Below are 8,149 nucleotides of genomic sequence, written 5' to 3' on the forward strand. Positions count from 1 at the left end.
GTCATTGCAAATTCTGTTTTGTACATTCTGTACAATTATTTTACTTGTTCCCACAGATGGGAAGTAACGAAGTACAAATACTTTGTTACTGTAGTGAAGTAGATTTTTGAGATATTTTTAATTTACTATTCAATTTTGTGCCTACGTTTTACTTTTACTCCTAACATTTTTAACACGAATATTGATACTTTCTACTCCTTACATTTTACAAAATTGGCTTGTGACTTTAGTTTCAAATAATTTTAGTGGATTTACCGTTTTTTGCAGTATCAATACTGTAGTGGCAAATTGTCTTCCGATTGAACAAAACAAACTAAAAACTCAATATACAACAGCCACTGAAACACCGAAGGAGTGAATCTTACGCAGAGTTGGCGTTCTGTGAGGTTTATTGATCCATTTTCTTGGCTTACAAACATTTCTCAACTCTGTGACTCTGTCTCTGTCTCTGGTAAAAAACCATCAGCCCTCTCCCGGTGTCTAACTCCCACATACCTGTTCACCTATACTTGTAGACTACACCTGGTGGCTAAGGCTGCCTGGTACCTTCAAAACAAAAGCACTAAAACTAACCCAAATAAAATACTAATAATAAACAAATTTATGTAGCTGCATAATTAAAGGAAAACTGAAATTAAATAAATCAAATAATTAGCTATTATATGTATAACAAAATAATGAATAGCTCCAACATTCCGGCCCCTAATTGTGAAAAGTGTAAACTCACAATTACCTTTCTTTATTTCAATAAAGGGAGCTATACTCAAACTATACTCTAACTACCCCATATCAATTACGTTTTCCTTCATCCGATTGCTGTGATAGAATGAGAGAAAGAGAATAGATGTCCATGATGCTACACTGTGGCCTCCAGTAGCAGGCAGATCTTCGTTATAGGTCTCTCCAACACACTGGTCTTAATTTGTATGCACACAGAACGAACCAATCCCTTAGAGTCGGACTTGGTACTCAAAACTCGGCCCATCATCCAGGATCCTCTTGGAGCTGTAGCGTCAGCAATGATGACAATATCACCTGGAGAGAAGCTTCTTCTTGCCTTAGCCCATTTTTGTCTTTCCTGCATCACAAGTAAGTACTCAGATGTCCATCTTTTCCAAAAGATCTCTGCAATATATTGTACTTGCTTCCATCTTCTTCTTATGTACAAGTCACTTTTCTCAAAGAGTCCTGGTGGGAGAATGGGTTTTGCTTTCAGCAGAATGATATGATTTGGAGTAAGAGCTTCAAGGTCATTGGGGTCATCAGAAACCTTTGTGATGGGTCTGTCATTCAGTATTGCCTCCACCTCGCAAAACAGTGTCTGCAGACCTTCATCATCTAATACTTGCTGTCCAAGAACAGAGGTAAGTATGCTTCTTACTGAGCGAATCAGGCGCTCCCAAATGCCACCTTGATGTGATGCTGCTGGCGTGTTAAAACTCCACTTAATTCCATCTTGAATTAAGGCACCCTGTATTTTTGCATTATTTAAAGCAGCAAGACTTTGCTTCAACTCTTTGTTTGCTCCGACAAAATTTGTGCTATTATCAGACCTTAAACTTGACACAGGACCTCTTCTACAAATGAATCTCCGCACAGCATTAATACAGGAGTCAGTGCCAAGGGAGTGTGCCACTTCCAGGTGTACAGCACGACTGGTCAGACAGGTGAAAAGTACTCCACACCTTTTTGGAAGACTTCTGCCTCTTTTAACCACTAGAGGGCCAAAATAGTCAACTCCCACGTCCGTGAAAGGAGCCTTGTCCGGCATAACTCTCTCCTCAGGTAAGTCTGCCATCTTTTGCTCTCCAAGTTTTCCTCTGTAATGTTTACACACAATGCATTCTGTAATTGTCTTCCTTGCAGCAGAGTTGGCATTAATTATCCAATATCTTTGTCGAAGTCTGTTCAACATTTGGTTTCTACCAGCATGTCCTACTTGTTGATGGATATGGCGTAAAATCAGCTGGGAAACATGCAGGTCCTTTGAAAGGATAACAGGATGTTTGGTTTCTGCTGGTAGTGCTGACCTTTGCAAGTGACCACCAACTCTGAGAATGCCGTCCTCCAGTAAAGGATTTAGCTTGTACAATGGACTGTCCTTAAAAAAAAACATTACCTGAGCCATGATTTAATGAAGCAATTTCACTCTTGAACTTATCTTTCTGGCAAAAACAAAGTATTGCCTTCTCTGCTTCATCACAATTCTCCAAAGTCAAGCCTTTTACTCCAAGCGTTGCTTTGAAGCTCTGAAGTTTCTGTTCTACACAACCTTTAACTCCTGTATTCTTGTCAGTCTCAGCAGCTTTAAGTTCTTGTCTCTTTTGGCTCAAAAGCAAAAGAACTTCCTTTAGCTTGAGGAACCAGGCAACTGATGTTTTAAGTTTCCTCCAAGATGAGAAGTAGTTGATGAGATGAGTTGTGGGATCTTCTGAGTTCTTGACAATGGCATTCACTGATGCTTCTCTTTTGACCTCTGGGTCATCCTCTGAAATCGCATTTAGATCCATGTCAGATACAGGCCAGTCCTTCTCTGGCGAATAGAGAAAATCTGGTCCTCTTATCCACTTTCCACGTTGAAGAAATTCTTTGGCTCTCAATCCACGAGAAGCTTCGTCTGCAGGATTTACCTTAGAGCCCACATACTTCCACTGGTCAACATCTGTGGCTTCTCTAATAACAGAGACTCTGTTAGCAACAAAAGTATGGAAGCATTTAGTTTTGTTGCTGATGTACTTGAGAACAGTTGTACTGTCGGTCCAAAACCTTGACTTCTCCAACTGACACTGCATCTCCCTGTGAAGCATTTGATCCATACGAACAGCAAGAACTGCTGCTGTAAGCTCCAGCCGAGGAATGGTGATGGACTTTAGGGGTGTAACTCTGGCTTTTCCCACAAGAAATGAAACATGCACATTGTTACCATCTTGTAGTCTCAGGTAAGCCACCGTACCATAACCAACTAAACTGGCATCAGAAAAATGATGAATTTGTGCTGTTACAGATGCACTGAAGTTCTGGGGTCTAATGCAACGATCCACCTTGAATTCACTTATTCTTTGGAGGTCACTCAGCCAGTCATACCATTGTTTGGAGAAGAAAGGGGGAATTTGTTCATCCCACTTTAAGTTTCTCCTACAGAGCTCCTGCAACATTAACTTGGCTGGCATGATAAAGGGGCCAAAAACCCTAATGGATCATACAATGAGCTCACCACTGACAAAATACCTCTCCTAGTATGAGGCCGTTCCTGCAACAAAGCCCTGAACCCAAACTTGTCAGATTCAGCACACCACTGCAGTCCAAGTGCTCTTTCCATAGGAAGCTGGTCCGTGTCCAAATCCAACTCTTTCATCCCTGTTGCTCGGATGTCATTTGGAATTGACATCAGCACAGAACGTCTGTTAGTCACCCATTTCTGAAGACTAAATCCACCTTTGTGACAAAGTGCAGTCAAGTCCTTTACAATACGAATGGCATCTACCTCTGAAGCTGTTGACTTTAGGCAGTCATCCACGTAAAAGTTGTGGTTGATTGTGCTGATCACTTCAGGAGGAAAATCAGATGCATTGTCCTCTGCAGTTCTCCTCAAGGCATAATTTGCACAACTTGGGGATGACACAGCTCCAAACAAATGAACTCTCATTCGGTATTCCACTGGTTCCTTGTCAGTGTTGCCATTGGGCCACCAAAGAAAGCGCAGGAAGTTCTTATGTTTATCAGGCACTTTTACCTGATGAAACATGGCACTGAGGTCAGCCATAACTGCAACAGGTTCTTTCCTGAATCGAATAAGGACCCCAATAAGAGAGTTGGTGAGATCTGGGCCCTGTAAAAGCTGGCAGTTCAGTGACGTTCCTTTATATGTGGCACCACAGTCAAACACAACTCTTAGCTTTCCTTTGGTGGGGTGATGTACTCCGTGATGGGGAATGTACCACACTTTTCCATCATCTTCTTGTTCCAACTAATCAGTGGGTATTATTTCAGCATAGTCTTGAGCCAACATATCACTGAGAAATGAGGTGTATTCATCCTTATACTTGACATTTCTTCCAAATTTCCTCTTCAGGCCTTGAAGCCTCTGCTCTGCAACACAGCGATTGTTTGGTAGGACAGGGTCTTTAGCTCGGAAAGGTAAGTCAATGAAATAATGTCCAGCTATAAGTTCTGTTGTTCTACTCACAGTTTAAATGAACTTGATTTCCTCTCTTGACATTTCCAACTGCTCCGCAGATGTTCTTTCATTGAAATTGTGATTGTATTGCTTGATGAGCATGTCTTCCAGATGTTCCACAGAAATCCGGTTGGTTGTAACAACAGAGCAGCCAGTCTTGACTCCATTGCTGTCTCCACCACGCAGTGGTCCATTAATTACCCAGCCAACTCTGGTCCAAACTGCGTAGGGTCCTTCTCCTTGGCTGTTAATCACCTCCCAAGGTTCCATCACTTTTGCTGCATCAGTCCCAATGAGCAAATCAACATCTGCATCCACATCATGAAGCTTTATCTTCCTTAGGTAGGACCATTTTGCAACATCCTCCTGTCGTGGAATATTCAACCTTGAAACTGGCATAGTCTTTTGAGTTAGGACATGAGACAACTCCATGAAATCATCTGTGTCCATACCAGAAACTTCCAAACCAGTCAGTACAGTGGTGCTCACAATCTTCTTTTGCCCCATTGTTCTTAATACAATGATAGCTGGTTTGCCTCCCAAGCCCAGTCTCTTTGCCAAACTGACAGTACAGAACGTACCTGAACTTCCTGGATCCAAGAATGCATATGTATGCATCACTTTATTACTCTTCTGGCCTCTAACCTGAACTGCAACAATTGAGAAAACAGCATTATCCTCATCACCAGCCCCTATATGACCACATGTCTGTGACGGTCCAGGTGACTCTCTTAGTGGAGGGCTCACGGCTTTGGTTTCTTTAAAGGACTTACTTGTATCCTTTTCCTCAATATGAAAGACTGATGGATGCTTCTGGTGACACACACTACAATCCAAACAACTCCTGCAGTCTTTGCTTATGTGACCAGGTTTTAGGCAGCCAAAATAAATTCCATTTTTCTTTATGAAACTTATCTTGTCCCGTTGACAAGAGCATTTATCCAGTGAATGACTGTTTTCCTGACAAAATAAACAGCATCTAAGGTTGCTTTCAGTAGAAGAAGACATGATCTTATTGTCCTTGTAGACTTCATTTCCTTCTTTTACTGCATTGACGCTGGTGGCAAAAGTGCTACCCCGGCTCCTTAGCTTAGGTCCCCTAGCATCAGAAGCTTTGGTGTAGTTAGTTGGTTGTGAATCCTGAATATTTCCAAATAGTGGGTCAGAGGGGATTTTAACTTGTTTTTCCACAAAGGTCACAAGGTCAGCAAACATAGCTCTGCATCCACTTCGCTCCTGTAGATCACATGCAACATTTCTCCATTTTTCCCTTAATTTATAGGGAAGTTTCATCACAATGTTTCTAAGGTTAAATGGCATGTTCAACTTATTCATGTAGCTGATGTGCTGTGTTAAATTGGAGCAACCTCATAGAAAAAGAGAAAATGATTGCAGCGTGTTAACATCCTCTGCTTTAATGGGAGACCATTGAAGGATTTTGTTCATGCAGGCACAAGCAACTTTGTGTTCATTCCCAAAATGTTCAGCAAGAAGGGCTTTAGCTCTTTGGTATCCTTGACCAGAAGGTAAATGCTGACAACTCTTCACAAGGTCTCTTGGCTGACCCCTAGTGTACTGCTCCAGGTAGTGCAAACAGTCACTAAAGTTGCTCGTTTTAAATTCCACACCATTTTCAAACGCACGAATAAAAGATTGAAACTCAAGAAGGTCACCATCAAACACAGGAATACTCCTGCCTGGCATAGAAGTTGCCCAATTTTGCTGAACCAAAAGTGCTGTGATGTCATTCTGTCGTTGCATGATATTTATAATGTCATTCTGGCTGCTATTCTTGCTTGCTTGGTTCACATCAGGTCCATGTTCTGTAAGTTGAACATCATAAACCACCTGTGTCATTTGTGCTTGGGTATTTCTTATTATTGGTTGGATGTCAGTTAGTGGTAGTAGTAGTTAGCTGCTTGTTTAGGCCTCACAGTCACTGCTTGTGTCCCAAGGGGAGATTGGTCTTTGACGTTGCTTTTATCAATACTTTCCGGCACAAAATAATCCGCATTGGGATTTAATCCACTTGTTCTTTGGGCACTGTTCTTCTCAAGATATGAGTTCATTCTATCAGACACTTTAGAACCAGACTTTGAGTTAATTTCCAGTACATGAAGTTTTGCTGCAGCCAGTTTTGTTTCCAGAGCTAATTTTTCCTTTTCCCTTCTTAGCTCCTCCTCTTTGGCTTCCAATGAATGTTTCTTTTTTAATGCAGCCATGTGCTCCTCAAGTGCTGCTTTATTAGCTTCCGTTTTAAGTCTTGCAGATGAGGTGGATGATAATCTGGATAACTAAGAGGGTGGCCTGGAATGAATGTCTGTCACACAACAAATGTTTGAAGCACTGTCCTCAGGATTAATACCATCAGAAGCCACACTTTGGTTATCAGGGTGTTCAACATCATTGTCCTTTAATTCCACATATGGGTGACCAGCTTCAGTACACCAACTCTTTATCTCTTCAGTAAAGTCATAAAACATGGTTCTTTTCTCTTGAAAATATTTCTTTTGTCTTTCAACCTCATCCTCTGGTAAATTCAGATTTAATATGGATTCATGCATGTCATTTGCTTCCTTGTGACATTTGATGAATTTAGCCAGCTGTGAATGCACACATTTCACATTGTCAGGGGAGTCCATCAAATCACGCACTTTTTTCATGTACCTCTTGGCTTGTTTGCATTTTAAAGATCTCTTTTCTTGACACGTTTTCACATAAAATGCCAAGCCTTTTATTGTGAGCTTAACGCCCCGCTTTCCAGAGCGTGCAGACGCTGTTTCACTCATTGTACCCGCTGCAGTGTCGGACATTATCTCCTTAACTGGGACCTTTAAGACTCGTTTAACGCCCACACTTTATTTGAAGTATTTCAGAAAATACAGAAAAACATTTTTTAATTCATGACATGCCTCCATGCAGGTCGAAGATTTTATGAATGCTTGCAGTTCTAGTGAGGATTGCGCAATCTGACTGTGCGCGTCATCCAAAATACAAATTTCCTTTTCTTTAAAGTCCCAATGTTCATCAACATGCAGTGAAACAATGACTCAAGTACCCCAATAGTAAAGCCGTTTTCCAATACAGCATTCTGAGTTAATCTTTTCACATACCGATGCTGTTGCGTGGCTTTGAGCGTTGTCCGTAGGCCGCTGGCTCTCCATGCGCATCCATTCACAGAAAACTCCAATAGTTGTCTTTTCCTCGTGAGCGATCCAAAACTTCCACAAAATCCAAAAACAATTAAAGCTGCAAGCAGCGATGGAGGGCCCTCGCTAACCTGTGCACCGCGGGGTCACTGGCGGACGCCTCTCCTTGCGACCGCGCTTTTGCGCGTCACTCAGACGCTGAAAGTTGTCCCTAAGAAAAAGGCACTCCCTGCTGAGTTCATTGATACCTCACACAAGCCTATACGTCATACAGCCCAGATAGCAAACGATTGCGCGCCACTTCAGGCAATGATGCGGCACTCCCGGCATACTTGCGGCCCTGACAAACTGAATGTGAGCCTAAAGTCACCCACATGTGATGTAGCAAATGTGGGCCAAATAGTTAAAAACAACTATGGGCCACTTTTGGGAAATTGATGGCAAAGCCGGCACTGGTCTATCAAGGTTTGAGCCTAACGTGGCCCACATTTGACATTGCATGTTTGGGCCCTAATATAAAAAACAGATGTGGGCCACTTTAGGTAAAGGTCAGGCACAATCCGTACTGGCTAATCTAGATGTGAACCTAATGTGGCCCTTATGTGGTGTAGCAAATGTGGGCCAAATAGTTAACAACAAATATGGGCCACTTTTGGGAAAATTATGGCAAAGCCAGCACTGGCTGGTCAAGTTGTGAGCCTAATGTGGCCCACATTAGACAATACATGTGTGGCCCTAATATGGTAAAACAGACATGGGCCACTTTAGGTAAAGGTCAGGCACAATCCGTACTGGCTAATCTGGATGTGAACCTAAAGTGGCC

This window comes from Etheostoma spectabile, unplaced genomic scaffold, assembly GCF_008692095.1.
Source record: "Etheostoma spectabile isolate EspeVRDwgs_2016 unplaced genomic scaffold, UIUC_Espe_1.0 scaffold00003292, whole genome shotgun sequence".
NCBI classification, from domain to species: domain Eukaryota; kingdom Metazoa; phylum Chordata; class Actinopteri; order Perciformes; family Percidae; genus Etheostoma; species Etheostoma spectabile.